A 23,436-nucleotide genomic window follows, 5' to 3' on the forward strand; every position below is an offset into this window, starting at 1 on the left:
AGCCAACGAATCAGTACATATGGTATTCAATGGTTTTATTATTGTGATATGAATAAATTATTATCGATTATTTTTGAGTCTCCATCATATATTCTTATATTAGTTATTATAGCAAGTGTACTTAAAAAATATCTCTTTAGTTAATGTAGTTTTACCATATTTCCAGCAGATGTCCCTGTATAACCACTTAATTTTCTCCTTCCTTAGTCCTTCCCCTGAATAATTTCTTTAGTTCAGTTTATTAAAATTAAAACAATTAAACAGGCTTATATTTAGCATATATTTTACATCGTATCGCATTCTGGGGTGTATACAACTCAAATTACGCTCGTAATTGCTTGACATTTTTTTTTTTTTTAAATGAATTGCAATATTACATGATGCAGATAAAAGTGACTACCGAATGAGCCCACATGATCAGCTATGTTAGAAATCATTAATGAACGGGTACAAAACAACTGTACTGTGCGGATTCATTCTAAAAGAATATGTAATGCACAATATTGTAATCCACCTTGGAGGAGGCCACAATATTCCCCCTGGTGGTACACATGTGTACTGTAGTTATTAATCATTTAGAAGCCAGCTAATTGCCAACAGGCTCTCCTTGGAGATGATATTAGAGCCTAACATGCTGTGACTGCACACTCACTCCAAGCGAGTTCTCCGTCTACATGGAGCCTCCAGTAACATGTGAGAGTGCTGACAAGAAGATCCACTCTCTCGCGCTCTCTGTCTCTGTCTCTCTCTCTCTCTCTCCCTCTCCCTCTCTCTTTGGATGTCTTCCTTGTGTTCTCACTGACAGCGAGTGGGAGAGTTTTTCCCGGCGGCGTGAATAGGAAGCGAGAGACTTCGCCTCTTTGCTGCCTCCAGTCTGTTGGGTCATTATCAGCGAAAAGTCTGCATTGCATTTTCACATAATAGGGAAAAAAAAAAAATGGAATTGAGGCTGGAAATGTCACTCTTTTCAAGGATTTTCTACTCCAAACTGATGGCACCATTACACTGCACTTAACATTACTTGCAGGCATTTTCAAGTCTGTCTAAATGACATTTTTATTTTTTTTAATGGTGACACTGTATTATTCTTATTTTTTTTTTTTTTCAATTAAAAGGTGGTCTTTATAACATGTCTGTGGCACACGTGGCCCAAGGGTCGAGAATGATTGACAACAATTTTACGGCATATTTCTTGCTATTGTGCAGTGAGCACACACTCATCCCGGCCCACGTACTTCTGGGCCAGTGGCAAGCTTGGCTTTCATTTGACTGACAACCAAGTCAGCTGGATATCATTGCTTATTTCTACTAGCGGAAGCACAATGCTAATCTGGGCTAACACCGGAAAGCTCCTTACCTTTCGGCCACGACATGATAGCGCTTTGTCCAGCCAAGTGGATCGAGTTTGTGGTGTAGACATTCAAATTGGGCCGGGTTTCTATCCTGTAATTTACATAATTGTGACATCACAGTGGGCCAAATTCCAGAAGGGCTCAGAAGAGAGGATGGCGACCCAGTAATACCAATACCTTATACATTAGGGGCGTGGTGGCCATCAGGAATTTCAGGGAAATGTTCCCGAATGGCCGGTCCATTCATGAGGCGGTCCACGCACGTGATGGCCGCACCCTGTCGATGATTATGTTTCCACCTCACCTCATCCCTGTCGACGATAATGTTTCAGCACGTGAGGTTAACCCACACACACACACCCCGGCGTGTGACGGCCGCGGTCTGCCCGCAGTCTGCCCGCAGTCAACGAATATTCCCGGGCTGCATTTTGGTCCAAGTACATCCCTGCCTCACATGCATAGTTTGTGTTGGCATTCTGTATGAAGCTGTAAAATAGGTATAAATAATAAAACACCTAGTGTATAATGGCTGCTACTTTGCGGATTTTCGCCTACTATAAGAGAGACTTGTATATTGCGATACAAACATTGAAGAGTCAATTTCTTCTTGAGTACATGTCAGTCTTTTATTTGGTGTAGCGTATGTAACAGCCTCCAGATGCATCAGCCACTTGGTGGGTCAAGCATTGTTGTGCTTTAAATGCTATTTCCTGCAGGTAAATCTACCGTTTTTTATAAAGGCCTGCGCTGTCCACACGCAGGCGTAAGCCATCCGTCAGTGTCAGACGGAAAACAAAAACCACAAAACCCAGCATCGGCTTTGCTGCTTTTTTTTTTTTTTTTTTACACGGGGTGAGTGACAATTGACTGGGCGCTGACGTTTCCTCCCCCTCCGTCCCCGCAACTCTGCGCGTATTTCATGCTGAGATATTGTAGATGACAGCGGCCCACCTGGCGGAAAACAGTTTGGGAAACACAATTTCCAGAGGCTGGAGGCACTTCAAATGCCAGTTGAACAAAAGATTTGACGGTAAAATCAATGAAACGGCAGAGAGGAATACAAGCCGAGTTAATGAGACGAGACAAGGGAAGGCAAATAGATGATTGGCGAGGTAGACATGAAGGCCAAGAGGGCACGGCGGCCAATTAAAGGTCACACCATGTGCGTTATGTCACATGATCAATGCACATGCCACGTGGTGTATGCACACACAGGTCACATAATAGGTGACATGATCACACGCATGTCATATCACATGCCACTTGTGTATACGCGGTGCGTTCGCATGGTGCGGAAATGCCGAAGTTGACCAGATGAGCGCAAAGCTGCTCTGCACTCCTTGATCGGCGTGCACACAAAGTGCAAACAGAGGTTGGCAACCAATGTAGTCGCCGCCCTCATTCGCTGTTCCTCCTCATTGAGTGAGCGTCAATGTTTGTGAAATCTCCACATTTGAGTGGGTTGACGTGGTTGGATTGGGGGACTTGGCGCTTCAGGGAGGCCCTTGTGCCACAACATACTGTATGCGACTCCGTTACAGCAACATCACGGCATAATACTCTTTTTCTGTGAACAATAATGCTAATAATCATGATGATAAATGTGGAACTGCTGTTTGGATGTATTTCACGCTAAAATGTGTTATTAGGAGTCTAATTAATACCTTGAGGATATTAAATATTCATTTGCTTGGAGACTCGAAGTCCCGGCAGGCTCTTAGATGGGCTATTAGCGCAACTATTAGCTCATCGGAGCCACCGGAATCTTCTTTTTTTCGGCCTTCTTTTCATTAAGTGCGCATTGTGTATGGAAATTTGGGCTGGCGGCATCCCATCTGCCTCCGACCCTCCTCGCCCCCCCCATCACCCGCGGGGCCAATTAGGGCGTAGGAGCTAAACGAAGCGTGGTGGCAAAGTGTGTTTACTTCAAAACCTGCCGGTTAATTTGGAGGGCTGGCTTGCATCGGGAGGCCGTCTGGATTGGGAACGTGGAGGACTTTCATTTTGAGCCTGCAGCTTGTATTTTTTGTTACCAAATGATGCAAACACACACACACGTGTACTACATATATACACAGCTGCTTCTCAAACTTCAGACCTGAGCAAACATCAATACAATAACTCTCTGTGTTTTGCCTTTTCTTTGGATTTTTTGCAAGAAAGTATTTACATTTTTAAAAAATAAAAAAATCAAAGTTCATCTGAGCTGTTTTATTGTACAATGGTTCGCTTCTTGTTACAATTACAAATGAAAATGTTCAATAAAAGTGGGCGATTGACTGACCAACTTGCTGACTAAAGAAAAACTCCTTGAGTAACAAAATAATGAACGAACTCACTGACTAATGAGCCAACATACTACTTATCTGACTGACTCAGTGACTCATTACAGTAACTAAATACTGACTAACAAACTGACTCCTGAACTGACTGACTAACAAACAAACGGAGTGTCTAATTTACCAAGTGACTGGCAAATTCAAAGACAGAGTAACTAACTGACTGGCTGTCTAACTAACCCACTGACTTATGGACTGACTGACTCATTAACTAACTTGTTGTTAGGGAAGGTAATAAAACAAACCCCCATGCAGGGTGCCATCCGCTGGGTCGTTGTGCCCACTCGGCTCTGACACCGGCCGACGTAACGGCTAACCGGGAACTATATTGTTGTAGTAAACTTAACAACATGTCCAAAATAAGAAACACATTGAGACGCGCAGACCCGGAACGGACTTGTATGCAAATGAAGCCTGATGTCCACATGTGTGAACATGGCTTTGACAAGAACGCCGTCCATAGGAAGACGTGCGTGGTGCTGAATGGCGAGCGGCGTCCTTGTGCGACCGAAGCCTTTCCCGTTGGCCAAATTGCGCCTTTGCCTCAATTCGCACCTGCTGCATAACCTTGTTGCATATTTCATACGGCCCACATGTTTCTGTGTCGACTGCCACAAAGCCGAGGAGGAGGAGGCGGCGGCGGCGGCGGCGGCGGCGGCGGCGGCGGAGGAGGAGGAGGAGGGATGTTCTGCCACCTTCTTTTCTTGCGTTGTTTTGCATCAACACGCGTGCACAACAAAGTCAATTAAGGATGCGCGGCTCATCAAAGCGGCAAAAGCGGCGACGCGTCTGCCGGCTTCGGCTCGCTCTCGTTCAATTATTCACCAAGGTTTTAATAGACGCCAATATTATTGTATGCTTTGACAACGATGACGATGGGAGGGAGGGAGGGAGGGAGGGAGGGAGGGCGGGCGGAGGGGTTCCTGCTCGCCCCAAAAACGGCATTTTTAATCAGCATACAGCGGTGAAAATCACAAAGGTTAGCATCACCATTGTGTCGTGTTCACACGCTGCTGCTATCATTCCTTTGGATGTAACAACATTGAAATACGCGCAAACTTTTACCCTTGGGTTTCTAACTCTAGCATGCCTGCTTGCCACTTCCCTTTTCAGGCAAATATTCGTCAGCAGTCACCGACTGACAAATTGAAGAAACGATTCACTTGTCTAATTGTGTAATTACAGACAAATTAACTAACAACTGAATGACTAATTAAGCAACTAGTTGCATACCTGCCCTAAGTGTCTGACTGACTCAATGGCTAACGGCCTAAATAGACCCAAAAGATGCTGGCCAACAGTGACACACGCACTGACCACTCAGCAACTGAATGGCACAGAGACTGCATAACTCGCAGCTGACTTTCTAACTAACCGGCTGAGGCAATTTATTGATTGACTAACTGACGGACTGACCGAGTCACCGTAAGAAGGCAAGTAGACGTACTCAAAACAAAGAAATCCATTTCAGACAACAACAAAGGTCTTTGCGTGTGTGTGTGTTTTGTGGTTTGATTGTTCTGTCAGTCAGCGGCGGTGATCGGAGGGGCTGGGGTGAATGTTGACTAACAAGTTTCGACTAAAGTTGACAGGAAAGACACCAGGAGGTTCAAGCGAGAAGATGGACGACTCGCACTAAAGGCTTCTGTCGGATGGATATTTTGACCTACTGTACAGAAAGAAGGCAGCGCTCACAAACACTGTATAATCATGGGCATAGGTGTGTGTGTGTGTGTGTGTGTGTGTGTGTGTGTGTGTGTGTGTGTGCGTGTGTGTGCGTGCGTGGCTCATGCATGATTCAACAGGTACACATTCATATGTTTATATATACACAGTGCAGTGTATATATTTATTGGTGTCGCATTGAATAAAGTGAAGGTGGCAGTAAATAAGCACACTTTGGCCTCATTACTGCAACCAAGGACAAGCCCTCCACCGCGGCAACGCCATTTGGAGACTAACTCACTAACTAACTAACCCTGTCGATCACCAAAATGACCGACTGGCCATCCGAATAACCAACTAATTAAGCAAGCAACCAAATAAAAAAATAAACGAACCGATTGACAGACGGTAAGCGGCCAACTGACTAACTACCTAACTCATTAACTAATGTGCAGCAACTAACACGTTATGTTAGCCCGCAGCGTCTTTGGGAGAGCCCACGGAACCGGGCGGGCGGGCGTGTGCGGGCGTGTGCGGGCGTGACGTTCAATGCAACCAGTGTTTGCCCCCATCGGACCGCATGGTGTGGCATGTACAGGAGGGCGTGCGCAAACTAAAAAGAATGGTCGGCATTATTAGTCTGGCAAACGAAGATTTCAAATCATACTCAAAACATTTAAAGACACAATCACTGGAGACATGTTTTTATGTTTGCAGTTGAGGGGTTTCCCAATTATCGCCTGCGTTTATTTTTTGGAAGGCGGAATTTCAGAAGGATCTTTTTTTTTTTCATTTCCTAAAGTTGATGCGCTGCGATGCAGTCGGTGGAAAGTTTGCATTCACACCTTTTTCTCACCTCTCGTCGCCATGGAAACAAGATGGCTCCCCTCACACACACACGCACACACACACACACAAGCACCTGCATGTGCGTGTCTATAACGTATGTGCGCATTTGTGTTCACTTTGTGAATTTGCGTGTGTCACTGAACACAATGTTGTGTATTGTGCATGTGCGCATTTTTGTGTGTGTCCATCACATGATGTGTGCACATCGCTCCTGGCGTATTTGTATTTATCCGACTGTCTGTACTTGTTTGTACGTGTGTGTGCTCATGTCATGAGACTGAACGGTGCGCGTGTGTACGCGTGTGCGTGCGTGTGTGTGTGTGTGCGTGTGTGAAAGCGACACACGCCAGGAATGAAAATAAGTAAATTGATGAGGTTCTGACGGAACAAATGAACAAAGATGCATTTGATGCTCTTCTGTAGACACGCACGCGCACGCACGCGCACGCGCAGACTATCTCAGCCAGCAGATGCAGATGACTCGTGTGTGACATTTCAGCGCTTGAAAAAGATTTTATTTGACCAGTAAAACCAACAGTCACACACACGCGCTCACACACACTCAATTAACCCCAGTCAAGTGCTGCCTCAGGGGAATTCGGGAAAAACAACACAGAGCTAATGTTGGCCGGAGGCGTGTTTGCATGGGCAACATTTCTACATACGTGCGTGCTTCGCCTTTCAGCGTTTTCTTCTTCTCTCTTTTCTATTAATACTGCCTCCCCCACCCCACACACACACACACACACACACAAGAGTTGTCAAGTCAAACACAATGCGTACAATGATTCAGATTTAACAAAAAAAAAAAAAAAAAAATCCCCATAGGGATTCATGTAAACAGAAATAATGTGTTGCAGGTTGAGACTGCGGCCAACCTAAAGCCTTGATTGTCTGTCCCGGCATTTTTTCACGTCAAATTGTGAGACCGGTCGGCTGTGGATTAGTTGTTGTGTTTATTTCTATCGTGCATGCTGGCGGGGGGCCCGATCACACGAATCATATGACACGCACCAATCCAGGTGCAAACGTGCCAACGTATGACTTTGAGATGATTTTTTTTCGGGGGTGACTGTGTGGATTATTTTTGAGTCAAGTGTAAAGCCGCCCCCGTTTCTAGAAAGTCAAGAATGAAACATTTTGTCACATTTTGCGATGGACTTTGTGCTGCTCATTGTGGCGTGCCCTCCTTGGCCACCTGGGGGCAGTAGAATACACACATACAAACATACACGAGCTGGTCAAAACGGCAACTACTCGAAACTGCAAGCTGCAGTAATGGAAGTCATTCTTCACAGAGGATAAAGAAAATGCGCCTGTGGCTACTGTTATGTTATCCGTCTACATGTGTTATCACACAACAATAGCGATGCTATTATTCCCCCCCCCCCCCCGCCCCAACGCCCGGCTAAGGCCCTTTGCATTGTCTGCTAGCATTTTGCTAAACAGACTTGGGCAGTATTTCCATTGGCGGTCGATTATGATGAACGGCACCTCGCACAAATCACACTTGAACAATTGCACTGTTGAAATGCTAATGATCAAGTAATTACTGTTTCATTAGTCATGAATGATGTATGCATGACATATTTACGCTGAATGCGCAAATGTTGATTATTGCTCCTTGGTGAGTTTCTTTCAATTATGCAAGTTGGCGGAGGCGCAAACATTGATCATGTATGACACCGACGCACGCATGCATAGTATGTGACTGACGACCGAGCATGAGCTCCCCCGGCCCCCCAAATAAATAAATAAATAAAATCAAAACTTTCAAAGGAGCCAAGGACATTTGGACACGAGCGAAATGTACCACACTTTAGTTGTCTCGATTCGGATGCGTCCTGGATTCGAGCACACGCATGGATAATTGCGAAAATAATCCCAAATGCTCTTCTAAATGTAGCAGACTTTAGGGGCTCTACTTTCCTAGACAGGCGCACGTGTGCTCAGCATAAAAACTGGCGCATCTTTATTTTCGTGCTGGGGCATGTTTAGTTTTAGCGTGCTTGGGAATTGGGCAGACATGCTGGGAATTTCGCCGCACCGTTTTTTATTACACGCCCCCGGCGCACCTGAAAATTTGCTGACGGCAAATAGACCAGACCTTAGACCAGCTAAAAGCAGGTCTAAGTAGTGGCGCAGGTGGTGCGGGCAGGCAGACAGACAGATTCTGTGCTTCGCTGACATGTGAGGTGCACGTCGTCGTATTTCATTCAGAAATATGACAACGTTCATCGAAACTTCCCAACCATTATAGAAATCAATTCATTGAAGGCATTATAACCATCAGCACCTTTATCATATCGATTCAAATGCCCCCCACACCCTCCGCCCCCAGGCCGCGGCACAGCTATGTGGGGGTTGGAACGGCTTTGCACGCAGACACAAACGATCGGGGCGGGAGGCGTCTCCAAGTGGCCACTTCGCAGCGGAGAGCTGCGATGGCCCTGGCCAACTTTCCATCATCGGGAAGTGGACGTCGGCCCCATTTTGCGCTCTGCAGAGTCTCTCTGCTTCTGCAATGTCAAAGACTGTGCGGCCGCCTCTCCTGCGGGCGCTGAATTTAAAGGGAACGAGCGGAGCCGCTTTCATTGGCCATCAAGTAAGTCGATTGCGTTCACTCCCACAACGGCGCAAATGCCACTTTCTAACTGTGCCAGTTTACCCCAAAACCAAGAAAGAAAACTCCACCCATGCGCATAGTGAGTGAGACTGCACTTTGCGATTGTCTTGCGCTGGCCACAAAAATAGGGGCACTTGGAGATCTCCTTTATTTTTTTATTATTATTATTATTATTTATTTTTTGGGGGGGATAACTTAGAACCAAATTTGTTGACGGCCTGTGCCACTAGCCAAACAAAGCAGACTTTAACGCTCAAGTGGGCACATGCACGCTTCAAATCGCCCCAAATGAGTCTGAAACTAGAATTCTCAACATCCACTTGACATACTGTGGTACTTTTCCATCTACTGTTGCTCTGTCTTTGCTTTTTTCCTTTTTTAATCTTGGTCATCTTGCCGCTAACATCGTCTTCATCTCGCCGCCTTCATCCCAGCTTGTCTTCCGATCATCTGAGCCTTACTGGCAGCCTTGGTCGCTTCTCGCCCGCCCAACCCGCCCGCCCGCCCGCCCGCCCGCCCGCCTGTCCACCGCCGCGCCAAATATGGACACAAATCCTCTCTGGCTTTCTTCTTGTCTGTCACTCCTCTCATTCCACGCACACGCACACACACACACACACAATTGTACGTGCATGCGTGTCTGAATTAGCCCGACGTAGCCGGCGGCGACTTTCATCTTAATAAGTGGATTGTTTATGCGCCTATAAGCCAAATGTTGCCGTGTCGCTCATTACTGCTGAGTGGGGAAGGGAAGAGTCCCCCGAGGCTACGCGCGCGCGCGCGCGCGCACACACGCGTAGACACACGTATGATTGTGTCCACCAAGGGAACATCTGTCAAGGTTGCAGAGTTCATGGCGGAAGCCTGGAGAATATGGAGTCATTTCATTAGGTACACTCGCTCGTTGCGTTTCAGTGTAATAAACATTGTAATAGTCACATTTGGAGGAATCAGCCCAAAATTTTAGAAAGAGTTGTCAGTATGAGACGACTCAATTTTATTTCCGTAGCACTTTAACAACTGCAGATGAAACAAAGTGCTGCAATTAGTACAAATTGAACCTGATAATATCATTTAGAAAGCGTAAAACAAGTTCATGCATATATGCAATAAATAAATGAAAAACAAAACAGCATGGGCTCGAGTGTGTCGAAAGCCAATTCTAAATTGAATATTTCTATTTATGTTTGATGTCATTTGAAATTGTATTGATTTTCAATATATATTAAGATTGATTCATCACATAACAATATCATGTCTTACATATATTTATTTTCTTCAAACCTTTTATATAGACTCATTTCTTTGTTTCATTCATGTGTTCATTGAATGTTTTTCTTCAGAATCAGTAGAATAATGACATTTGCACTATATTTGCATTAAATGATAGGCAAATTAAAATTTTATTTTATTTGTTGCAATACCTTAGCCAATTCCCCCCCTAAATGTGTTACTGATTGATTTTTACTCGTTGCATTTGATGTTTATTTCCCATAATAATTGATTTATTGTCAATAATAAGAAAAATGGTCAAATAAACCATTTGAGGTATTCTATAGATTTGATTCAATCATCGTTCAATGAATTCTGAAAAATAAGTGTAAACGACATTTTACAAACGGTCAAGCTCAATGATATGGCCCTTGAGCGCAAAAGTTTGCACACCCCTGCTCAGGAGCTTACCTGGTCTAAAAAAATGACTAGTCAGCATGTTTGTGTTTGTTTGTAATCATTCCACAATGCTTATTCAGTTCTATGAATGATATTGTCCTTGACGCCTCTTTCTTTTCTCTTCTTTCAACTTCCAGAGACGACGGCCAAAGCGCATCCAAACGAGACCACTTTTCATTTGCGACCAAATGAAGACGCTTGTGCGATCATAAGGAGAAAATAATCGTTGTGCACTGACACGTTTATGGCTCGTTTGATGGCGAACATCTGCCCCCAATGCCCATAAATGAGAGCAAGATAGGCGGCGAGCGTGCTTGTTGGAAGAACACGCCACCGTTCCACACCGAACACTTTGCTTTCATGTTTGTGGAACTTCATCGGCGGCGGCCTTGTCAGCAAGCCATCGTCTTCAGCGGTCCTGCCGGTGAAATGCTCGCCAACTTTTGGCTGTTGTAAATCTGAACTCGATGACTGCCATTGACTAGTATACTTGTCAATTCTGTGTTTTCAACAATTGATGCTGCTCCTTTGTAAATGTCAAACTTGGAAAGCAGCTAACTGATGCGCAATCACCAGTGGTTGACACGCCCCCTTTTCAATCTTGCTTTTTCTAGATGCTGGTTCTAAAAGACGGGAATAAGGCAGAATCTAACCTTTTTTTTTTTTTAATGGGGTGAATGGCGAGAGTATACTTTCATTTGGCAGATTTGCTGTATGTGTAATGATTGAACACTTCATCGTGTTGGTCTTGAAAAAGTCAAAATGCTCTAAAATGGCTACCAGTGATGAACTTTTTTGGGGGTTCATTTTCGTGGGCATTTTTGCTTATTTATTACAAAAAAAATCACATAACATAGCAGGGTTTTAATGAATTAGGTATATATATATATATATATATATATATATATACACACGCATGCACCCCCACACACACACCCGCACACGCACACACACACACACACACATAAGCATTTTTGTTTTATTTCATTAATGAAACTGCTCAATTTGGGTTTTAGTTATATGATTAGTTTTCGTTCACTGCAACAACCTCGGTACTTACTACCCGCTTCGTGGTGCAGGCGAAAAAACCTACAAAGTGAGAAGCTTTCGACTTTTGCTTTGATCGCATTCCTAACGATGTCAACACGTTAGCTGCCAGTCCACCTTAACTAGGAAGATGAGGGGCCCCATAAGAGCACTCACATATATGTAGACGCGCGCACACACACGCACACACGCACACGCGCACACTTTGAACGAGCCGACATTTATTTGACTTTGGCCTGTCAAACATCGCAGGGATAAAAGGCCCCTCGTGTCTCTGATTCCAACTTCAGTCGGAATCACAAATATGGACGAGGTGCCACAATATCAGGCACCCCAGCGCATCTCACCATCGCTCATCACCAGCGTGGCTAACTAAGCTAGCTAACATAGCGCGTCCAGTAAGTCCAGCACGTAGCCATCAACAACAACAAGATACATCAGGCGCACTGCTCACGTCATTAAGTACGCCCTCTCACGGCAGCCGATGGAAACATTCTGCCTTGACATTCTGCCTTGACAACAAGGAAGCCAAAATGTTCAAGATGGGCCGCAGCCACTGGACGTTGGGGCACGTCAGAAAAAGACAAAAACATCTTGCGTGAATTGTTTCATCATCTTTTCTCGTCTTTAACAATCATCATTATGCACACGCACACACATACGCACGCGCGCGAGCGCAACCCAGGAAACACTGGGGGAAGGGGGAAGTACTGAAGGCAAGCCCCTCTGAAGACCCCCCCCGCCCCCCACACACACACATTCAAGTGTGTGTAACATCAATGACATCATCACGGATGAGCTCATCACGTCCGTTGCACAAAATCTCCATATTTAATAACGCAGTGACTAAATTGCATTTGCTTTGTTTCTCCTCCGACAACAACATCGTTATCAATGAGAAATGAAGCCGGCAAACTTTTCCTTTTCCTTCATCTTTTTTCAAATGTCAAGCGAACGAGGGCCGGAGATTAAAAGTAACGACGGCGAGGCGTCGGCCTCTTCAACAAATGAAAGTTGCAGCGGACTGATTTGGACGTGGCTTAAACGGAAGGCCAATCAACGAGCTCCGTTTGCTCGAGCGAAAGGCAAAGTGAGCGACGACGCGCTCGGCTGGCGCTTGACTCCTCCGATGAGAAAATGTCCGCCACGTCGTCGTATTAAGTCCCGTTGCCAAAGTGCGGTCGGATCAAGACAGCCCTCCTCAAGACCTTTCATTTCACCAGACATCGGACTCCATCTTGTTTGCTGCAAGGAGATTTTTCATCCCAGTTAACGGTGAACTTTGACCTTGGTGGGCCACTTCTGCCCAAAGTTGATCATCATTACGAAAGGATCAGCTAAGAAGCTAACTACCTGCTATGCCGCCACCAAATTTGGGGATAGTTCAATTGCGGATTTTTGCGTTTGACACGTTCTGATCTTGACTTTTGACATTGACCATCATCATCAAACATACTCAAACGCCCTCAATAAAATTCAGATGAGTAGCAACGTTCATGGAAGAGAGGGTCTCCTTTTTAACCGCGGATTATGTTTTTGCATCTACATTGATCTTGCAATAGACTTTTATAGATTTTGTGCATTATTTCTTGTAGTTGTGTTTGGTTCGGTGATGCAAGGAACTTCATTTGTATATTCTTTTTCCTTTTTCATGACCGCGCACAGCCGAGATTACAGTAGTTGTACAATATAATGCGTTTGCATTGTGCCCGTGTAGGACTGAAGAGTGCCATGGACTTTTTTGTCACGTTGTGGATTATTTGGAGTGGTTTTATGTGATTCATTTCTATTGTGCAACTTTTTTGTCACGTTGCGGATTATTTCGAGTGGTTTTATGTGATTCATTTCTATTGTGCAAAGTGGCAGTTGGTATGAATAACTGACAAGGAAGGGCCACATTACGGTATTCCGGTACCATACATTTACGTTAACTGAGCACGCAGTGGGCATTTTCTGACTTGTGTGGATTATTTGTTCCAGTTGCATTTATTTCTTTTACGCGAGGAACAGTGGCAGATGATCGATGACTGTAGCTGCCTGACGTGTATTTCTTATTCAGAAAACAATCTCGTCTTTGGTCAAAACTAGTACATTTCGAGTCATTTCTTCCACTTGATAATTTTTTGACCCGAGGAGCGCGGTCGGCGCGATGACTCGATGACGATCATCTCCGCGGGGAAAGGTTGCCGACTTGCTTTTACGACGCGTCCTTTTTTCCAATAAAGCACTAAAGCAGCGAGCACGTCCCAGACCGCCGCCCAGACGAGCCCGCCGACCTGCGAGTAAAACGAGTAACGTCCCTCCAAGGCCGAGCCGCCTTTCTAATTAAAGGCATAAATTCTTTCGCCGCCTCCTCCTCCCCTGCAAAGACAACCGCAGGAAGATAAAAAGGAAACGAAAAAAGGGGAATAAACGGAAAAACACTCCAAAGTCCTCTCGGGAAGACTTTCCCGCAGAGCCTTGTTGTTCCCGGAACGCTTTGATGGAGGAATACCCTTGAATTTAAACCAAAAAATTGTACACAATAGAATTAAAACAGAACCACTCGAAATAATCCACACACACACACACACGCAAAAACAGCGACAATGCTGGGTCCTTGTATGTCAACATATACAGCCACTGCAGTCGATACTGTTCATTGCATAATAGAAACATTCTACAACCACAAGAAATAATCCACAAAGTCAAATAATGCCCAGCGTACCCTCGGTCGCAGGTTTGTGCATAATCGTCATACTGATATGGTCTTGCGACTTGTCAGATTCCCTGATAACCTCCACCTTGCAATATAGAAATGTGCAACACCACTACATAGCAATAATCCACAAAGTTAAACAAAAAAACAAAAAAAAAGTCATCGGCTTCGCACCTGGGCACAGACACTACCTTCCTCTCATTAGTTATTTGCATCTGCCACCTTACAAAATAGAAATAAAAAAGAATGCAAAGAAATAAGAAAGAAAGACATCATCCACAAAGTCTATAATAATCCACTGCACGATGCAAAATGTGTACATGTGATATCATGAATGCAATTGCACTTCTTGCCAGTAATAACCCGAGCCTCGCATCATAGAAATAATCATCCGCACTCCAAAACGGTCCACTGCATCGCTCACGTGTGCTTGAAATCTTTGGAGCAATGTCAAGCAATTGACGTGCGCCTTCATTCTTTGGCACTTATTCATGATAAGAGCCATCTTGAAATCAACACAAGAATGACGAGGAATAATCCAGCGTCCCCAAAAAAAAAAAAAAGCTCACGACACTTGTCCCCCTTTGCGCTTCCAATCACTAATGTGATCACCGCATGCCAGTTGTTCATGCGAACCAGCACCTTGCGCAACAAAAACAAACAGAACAACTCGAAACAATCCACGAGCCCAAATAATTCCACGAGCGGTGAAAGTGAAATGACGGCAAAGCGCGTCAAATTGAAGGTCTTGATGAAGGCTTTCTCCATCAGTAAATATTTGGTCTCCATGTCATCACAGGATGATGCAGTAACTTCAAACTATGATTTCTTGCGTTCAAAAATGTCGCCCGAGCCTGCGGGTGACGTGTTACGTGTCGTGTTTCTCTTTTAGCACCTGTGTAGATTTTTGCGGTCGCTTTGTGTCAAGCAGCTCAAAATGTCGCCGGAAAGGACACGTAAACAGCAACGGCTGTCGTAAAATAAAGAAAGAAAGGAATAGGAAAAAGAGTTGGCTCGCCTTGAGACGTTTTTACCTTTTACGCTCCATTTCGCTGACCTTCAGTTTTTTTTGTTTTTTTTTTTACACTGTAATCTGCCCCCCCCCACACCCCGATCACGTTGATGGAAAGTTCCGGAATGTGAAAAAAAAAAAAAACGAGCAACAAGCGCAGCGGACGAACAGCGGCGGCAACCTTGGCTGGGCGGCGTTTGAGTGCTGCGGATGACTTTATAGCTTATTTCGCCACACCAAAAGGAGATCTTGTGCGCCATTTAACACAAAATCAATAGGCTTATCGCTTCAGTCATAAAAGCGGGAATGAGCAGTTTTGACTGCCGAGTGCTGACGACAAAGACCTCGAGCGTCTTGGAGCAAATCTCTTTGGAAATCCACAGCGTTCTTGCTCCGACATGGCGAATAAGCCCCGGTTGAATCGGACATCATTCCAAGTCGACAGGGCGCTGGCTTTGACGCGCAAACTCGGAGAGGCCCTCCAGTCCTTCTCAGACAAAGTCCGGTCAAAATCAATCGTCGCTTACGGTCGTCTGCGGCGCATTCAACATTCAAGATCAACGGGATTCTTGCACTCGCGCGCGCTTGCGGGACCAAACCAAACTTGTCGTTTTCACCTGAAAGTTGCTCGAAACCAAGAGTGGCTCATCGCCTGCAGATGTCATTTGAGATCGACGGGGTCGGGGATCACTCAAAGTCAACAGACGCGTTTCTTCTCGGCTTACAACAAACAAAAGCGCGTGGGCCAAAATCCCTCCGATGTGGAGTGCGCATTTCCCTCGCAGCCGCTAACGTTTGCTCCATTTGCATAGTTGATGCTAACGAGCTCGGGCCGGCCTTCATATCTTCCCTAATTGAGGCAGCCTGCAAAGCTAATTAATTAGCAATTATGCGCTAGCGGCGTTCATTGACGAGCCCCGCTAGCGCCCGTTAGCCCCCAATAAATACTTATTAGCAGGCGCCGATTGCTAAGGAGCTCATCGCTATCGCGCTCGGCGCACTCGTTAAGGACGGCTCAGACAAAATGAAGCTGCCGGAGATTGTTTCACACACGGGCGGCCGCGTTGCTCGAGCGAGAGCCTGCATTCTTCTCCATTGATTCATTTTCAACATCACATAACTTTATCAAAAGCCTGAATTTATCCGGATCAATTTCGTCCATCGTATAGCCGAATTGGGCTCTTGGCTTCATCGGGATTGGTTTTGACGACCACAAAGCTTTTTAGCTAAAGCCCGTTTTTCTCTGGATTTATTCCAAAAGCCGCTTTTCTTTGATCCAGACCTTGAATTCATCTGTATTAATTGTGATGACATATCTTAATCGAGAGCCTGAAATCATCGGGATGAATCTTTCAACTTCATACCTTTTTCTATGTCCTGAATCGATCGAGATTCATTTTGTTGACCGCATAGCTTTATCCAGAGCCTGTGTTCATTTTTTTTTTTTTTTTTCGGACTTTATGGATTTATCCACACCGTGAATTTATCTGGCTTCATCTTGATGACCGCACAGCTTTATCCAGAGCGTACTTTTATTGATCTTAATTTTGATGTCCGCACTGTCATATCTGTAATTTGGAGTTTATCTGGATTTTTTTTCAAATGTATAGCTGTGCGTTTACAGTATCCGCATTAATTCCATGGACTGCAAATCTTTATCTGGAACCCGCATTTATCTGGATTTATTTTAGCAAGCACATAGCTTTGTTCAGAGCCTGAATTGATCTGGCCACAGTCTGCAATTTTGTGGATCCATTTTGATGACCAGCTAATATTAGCCCAATGCTTTAATCCAGATGCATTTTGATGTCCAAATAGCTTCACCTACAGCCGCTGTTTATGTGGTTTCATTTTGATTTGGGGGATTTTTATTTTTTACTTTTCCATTTTAAGATTCTCATCTTTTGTTGATCTGGATTAATTTTGTAAACCACATAGCTTGATCCCGTATCTTGCTTTTCATCCGTTAATTGCGTTTTGTGACGTTTTCGTGGAAATTTCCACACCGAACTGGTTTTTTTTCTGCTTATTTTTGCTAAGTAGCGAAGGTAAAAAGAAAAAAAGTTCCCGGTCTTCAGAGAGTGACTTCAACTACGAACGTCAGACTTTTTCCAACCCGTTGGCGCAGGTGCGGCGCCGTGACATCTTTTTGATCCAAACTCCGAGACTTTTTGTGAATGTGCGTCATCAAATAAAGAGAATTATTCATGCGCCATCTCACGTCTGCGCTCACATCAACTCTTGTCATCTTCCGTATACGTGCGTGTAATTGCCACACACGCACACGCACCCACACGTATACAGCCCTTATACGTTGGCTTTAGGGTGTTGCCACGGCGACGGCAGGGATGCGCTGAGCCTCGCATTCACGCAGCTGCGACCTGTGCTGTGTGTCACCTCGAGGGGTGGGGTGAGGGGGGGGGGGGGCACTGAGGGGCTTTTGTGTGTCAATCGGGGGGGATTCATTGTGTAGTTTTCCTTGTGTGCTCAATGTGCGTTTGTGTTGTCATTAAGGAAAATCATCAGGATGAGATGAGACAGCAGGAGAGGAAAATCTATAGGAAGGGAGATAATGAAAGGATGCTAATGGACAAGATGCAGGGAGTAATAGGTGTGCGTGTGCGTGCGTGCGTGCGTGCGTGCGTGTGTACGCGCGTGTATTCAAAGTTGGAGATGAAAGGATGAGCATCCTTTTTGAAATTCAGGAAAAGTGAGTTAAACTTCTAACCATGAGAGGTGTTTGAAATGAATTTAGTTGAATCAAATTGAATTGAATTTAACCAAGTTGACTTTCATTGAATCAACTTAATCAGCAGTGAGTGTCAGAATTGGTCACGGGCCAATGTCCGGGACATATCGATGAAAAACAGACTGACTGGCGACCGGTCCGTGGTTTGTTTGTATGTGAAATGTGATTGACTGGCGACTGGTCGATTTCTTCAGCTCTACGCGTCTTTTCATTGGCTGGTGACTCTTCTGTTGTTTTTCGACAGCAGGAATGGGCGAGTTTCTCCATACAGGCCTTATTTAGGGATATCGGGTACGAATGAAGGCGGCCCATATCATCCACCAACGCTTAAGGGCAAAAGAAATGGACAAGTCCTCCTCGGCAGTCGTTGGCGCCATACTGCGAAAGTTTGACACATCATCTGCGCCAGAAAGAAAGCCCTTTGTTCAATAAAATGGTACATATCAAAACTAGCCGCGGTATCGGGTAGTTTGCAGCGCTCGGGAAAAAAAGTGGTATCTACGCAATGCGCCCTGAGACTATGCAGTGACCAGTTCATCATTTCAGATGTAAGTGCCTTGAGGCCGGCTGGCGACCGGTCGGGGGTGCGTCTGCCGGGTCGGACTCCGTCTGCCCATCGCGCCAACCTAATGGAAAGGCACCGGACGGAATCAAAGTGTTGCCTTGGTCTTTGATGGATGTTGTTCATATGACGGCCGTTAAACGTATGGAAAAAGCCAAATGGCAAAATCCATAATGTCATTTTGCAGAATGTCAGCCAGCATCAGCGTATCGACCCTCGCAGGTAACTAAATCCACCTGTCAGGCGCCCGCAGGAGCGCCCGGCGGCCAGATATACGGCTCGACGTCGGCTGGGGGAGGGGGGCTGCCTACGCCGGGGGGTGGCGGGGTGGGGGGGGTGGGGGCGGGGGATGGCTACAAGCCTGCCGTTTGGCCCGCGTGTCACATGAATCAAGCCAATTGTGCGGCGGCGGCCTCGTAAACACAAGGTCGCTCGGCGTGGCCGCGGGATGGAGATATAAAGGCCTCATATATATTGGAACAAGGCCTCGGGTCAGCGCAAACATCACCTTGAGCCCCCCCCCAACCTCGCTCACTCATTCACTCTCTCGCTCGGACCGCCCCATGCGGCCCCCGTCCTCCCCTCGGAGGACGTCTTTATTGCCGGTTGCCATGACGATGCCGACAGTCTTTGGAAAGCCGACCAGCTTCACAGGTAAGGATGTTGACAACGGCGATGCTAACAGTCATGCTATCAACTTTGCTAGCAGTCGTTCTAGGAATTCTTTTGATGCTAACAATGGGGCTAGTCACTAGAAATGACGCTAACAAGTACTGCTAAAATGATTGGGGGGGGGGGGGGGAACAATATATAGTAAGTGGCACAACTTTATTTTTGTGCCTGTTCAAGCCTCATTTAGCATGTTTGGCAATTTGGCAGACTGCAGTGCCAGGGCGTTTTCTTGTACACCCCCTCCGGCGCACCTGACAATTAGGTGGCGGAAAGTAGACTAAACTTTAGACCAGCTGGAAGCAGGTCTAAGTCGTGGTGCAGGTGGTGTAACACAATTTTGGTGGGAAAAAAGAAGAAGAAAAAAAACTACTATCCTGTTTAAGAAATAATATTTCACCACAGGATGATTAAAACGAATTAAAAATGCATCAATAAAAACTGGTCTGTTATATTTTTTACATATCATTTAATGGTATACCAGAAATATGTTTATCTTATGAATAGCTACAGCTAAAGGTGTCATGAATAGAGTTGGTGTTTAAATACAAAATGCGCTAATCCTCCTGGTGGAGACGCTTCCCTCCCCAAAAAGGGATTATGGAGTTTTGCAGGGATTAAAAAGACAGAATGGAAGAAGAAGGAAAAAAAAAAAAGCAAAGAAATGTGCAGAAAAATGTGGGGAAGTTGTTTTCGAGAACTGATCTTGTGAGTCAGGGGACTAAAACGCTGTCAATTGGATTCCAGTGTTCACAATTAAACTAAATCAATAAATTAAATTATTTCAGATAAAATCATAAGCACCCACTGAAAAATAAAAAAAGTTAAAGAAAAATAAACTTAGAGCTGCCAGCAGCTATAACGTCTTAAAATATATTTTGACAAATTATTAAGTAAACTAGAACAAACTAAATTGATATCAAATGTATAAACAATGTAATAATTAACAAAATAATCGTAAAAAAATGTACTAAAAAGTACCAACTGTCAGTATTAGTGTAATCTTAAATGAAGAAAAAGCATACAAAAAATAAAGGTGTATTATTCAAGAAATACATAATTAGAAAATATATCTACACATGACAGAATTTCAATTCACTCAAATGAGGAGGAAGCTTTTCTTTTTCCTCCTTTTATTTATTTCCAAGCCAACCATTGGTCATTAGGTGAAAAACCTTGAATACAAAAACATACGGACAATACACTTTATATTCTAGACACAAAGCCGTAATATTCTAAATTACGAGAAGAATAAATAAATAAAACAAAACCCAACCTGTCATTATTGACTTGTAAATTGTCAAATCAGGCACCCAAATCCATGTCCATTATTTAAGCATGTTTGTCAAGTAGAATTCATTTTTCATTGATCCAAATTACCCTCATCTACCGAAAGAGGAACCATTTTTCACATGGATCAGGGCCGGGTCTAGGCAGGGGCAAGAGGGGGCCTGGCCCCCCTCAAATAAATGTTGTGGGCCCCCCCCAAACTAAATCCCCCCCCAAATATATTCTATTTCACATATTTTTTATTATCTCATGCCTCTCTCCTCCGCTCCCTCAGATATTAAAAAAACATCAAGTTGTCTCTGGCTCCGTCCCCCCTTTTCGCTCTACTCAGAGTGTCGGCCTGCTGTGAGGGGTAGCTGTCTGCGGCGAGCTGAGACCCAACTTCCAAACAGCCTTCAGTATGCAAATGAGCCAGTGTTGTCTGTTGGACGCGGTCAAAGGTGCTGGACCACAATGCCCCCCTCAACATTTGTGGCCGCCCCCTCGCACAGGCCCATCTAGACCCGGCCTTGACATGAATTTTCCCTTTCTCATCCAAATCACATTTGACTGGTCAAATCTTATGAGAGTGACAGCAACACCAATTATGATTTGCTTGGCATTCAAAACAGTGAAATGCTTGAAACAGAAGTCAAAAATTATTATGCTACAGCTCAATTACTAAACTGATCCTGCAATTACCATTTTAAGATTCCTCAAAGAGAAAGATGGAAGTGAAGCAAGTGAATGTGCTGAATGCTCCAAAAAATGTTGAAGATGCAATCTCACCACATTGCAATTGACCCAAGTCATAAATAACGATTAGAAACCGGGAGTTAAATGGTTAACAGGTACAGTAGCTAGGCAACCGGTGTGTGGCTAAAGTAGCGCTAGCACAAACGATTACTTTGAGTCTCTGATCAGCGTCTTACCGGCTGCCTCTCTGCTGTTCGTAGACGACTTTTCCTCTTTGCCTGCCGCTGTTGGCTCCTTGATTTGCATTAGGTGCACCTGCGACGAGTTCAGGCAGCAGTTAGCTGTGCGCTAATTGTCCTTCCGCTCTCCTGTAGCCCGTCGGCCATTTTTGTAGTTCTTTTGGCAGCGCAATCATCAGTTTGACCTGACATACTGTCAATTGCATTGCATACAAGTGTCACAATTGTGATTCCTTGTGAGCATGACAAGTCTTGAGTGATTGGCTGGAGGACGTCACATGATTTGTGCTGCCAAATAAGGCGTCCGTCCTGCCTGCGTTTTGTCTCGGGTGAGCTGCCAGTCAGTGGATGCTTTTTCTCTTTTTTTTTTTTCTCTATACAAAGTCTTGTTTACCTTCGCTCCTGCACGTTTACACACAATACTGACATTGTTATTGGTAATATAAACGCGTACCCCGCGCGCGTGTGTGTGTGTGCGCGCGCACGCACGGGTGTGTGTGTGTGTGTACTGTAAACTGTATGGCACAGAAAAGAAATGGAGCAGCAAAAAGTCAGCTAGCGTCGCTGTCGTTATATAATTAGTATGTCAAGCATCCGAGGCTCAAAATAGCGGCACTGCTTGGCCTGCCCTGGGGGGTTGGGGGGGGGGGGGGGGGGCTCGGTGTCAGAATAGATGGGGGGGGGGTTAAAAGTATCAATCAAATTAGAAATGATACAATTTGGCCCAAAATCCAATATTTTTTTGACTGCCTATCATTTAAATACAAGGACTGTCCCAGTATTTCATCACTTGCATTTTTGCATGAGCTTTTCCCCCGTAGGTGCCCTGATACCGCTGCCGTCCGCTTGTCCCAATACTTTTTTTCCAAACAGATTTTCTTCACTTTCTGCCATTTTTCCACCAGCTTTTGCCCTAAAGTCAACTTTCTGACTTACTGCAGTTGTCCCAAAATACTTTTGTGGGTCCTCTATCGACTGATCGCATCATCTGTTTGTGCTTTGTGTCTTCATCACATGCCCGCAGTGAAAATTGAAAGCCTCCAGCGGGCTTCCCCCAACCGGAAGCAGCGCTGGATTTGTACATTTACTTGACTTTTTCACTTCCTATAAGTGTTCCACTTCACCTTTTCCCTTTCTGGAGGTGTCCCAATACTTTTGTCCACATTTTCATCACTTTGTCCCAGGGAAATGGATATCCCACAACTTGAGTCCAAATTCCGCATTTTCTTGACTTCCGATCTACAGTCCGCATTTTTGCTTCCCGTAGGTGTCCCGAGGCTTTTGAGCGAGGGAAATGTACCAAAACCTTTGTCCACTTTTTCTTCACTTTTTCACTTCCTATTGGTGAGTCCCGCTTCACATCAGCTTTTGCCTTTCTGGAAGTGTCCCATTACTTTTGTTGACATTTTCTTTGCTTTTTTTTCACATCCTGTAAGTGTCCCAATACTTTTGTTTAGATTTCGAGTTTGTGTGCCGCAGGTGTCCCAATACTTCAGTATGTAGTGTATACATCCCAAAACCTGAGTCCGAATTGCGCATTTTCTTCACGTCACATCACAGGAGCGCACCCAAAAAGCAGCTGAGTCGCGATTGGCTGTTACCTGAGCCTTTTGGCACTGTGATGTCATTTTCAGTCAACAGCATGTGGCTGGCAGTCAGTACGAGGCAAAATTGATGGTCGTGTGGTGATTTCCGACCGGCTGGCGGCCGAACAGCTTTTACGTCATCGGAATCGACGCTGCGGGGCTCACGAGAAGTCAACAACGCAAACGCGCACTTTTATGCCACCGGTGGCCGCAGGCTTTGATCTGCTCTCCAAATGTCAACGGCAGGTTTTGCATAAGCGGCAAAAATATTGATTTATGCTCAGTAGTCGCCATCACGAGCGCCGCACGCCCTCGGCCACCTCCAAACGAAACACAGAGTGGCGAGCCAAACAGGGGTGGAATCTGGTGGGGGGTTGGGGGGGAAGTATTTAAAAAAAAAACACAAA

At 45.0% G+C, this 23,436-nt stretch overlaps 1 long non-coding RNA gene across 1 annotated transcript; it reads right to left on the reverse strand.

Moving 5' to 3' along the window:
* Nucleotides 1-1,357: 1,357 nt before the first annotated feature.
* On the reverse strand, nt 1,358-21,568 carry LOC147141479 (uncharacterized). Its single transcript, XR_015088269.1, has 3 exons — nt 21,441-21,568; nt 1,530-1,663; nt 1,358-1,443 (listed from the first exon to the last, which is right to left on the reverse strand). It is a non-coding gene; the product is annotated as an uncharacterized LOC147141479 (long non-coding RNA).
* Between the last annotated feature and the right edge of the window lie 1,868 nt (nt 21,569-23,436).

This window comes from Filicampus tigris, chromosome 10, assembly GCF_054856515.1.
Source record: "Filicampus tigris isolate MCC_2025a chromosome 10, RoL_Ftig_1.0, whole genome shotgun sequence".
NCBI classification, from domain to species: Eukaryota; Metazoa; Chordata; class Actinopteri; order Syngnathiformes; family Syngnathidae; genus Filicampus; species Filicampus tigris.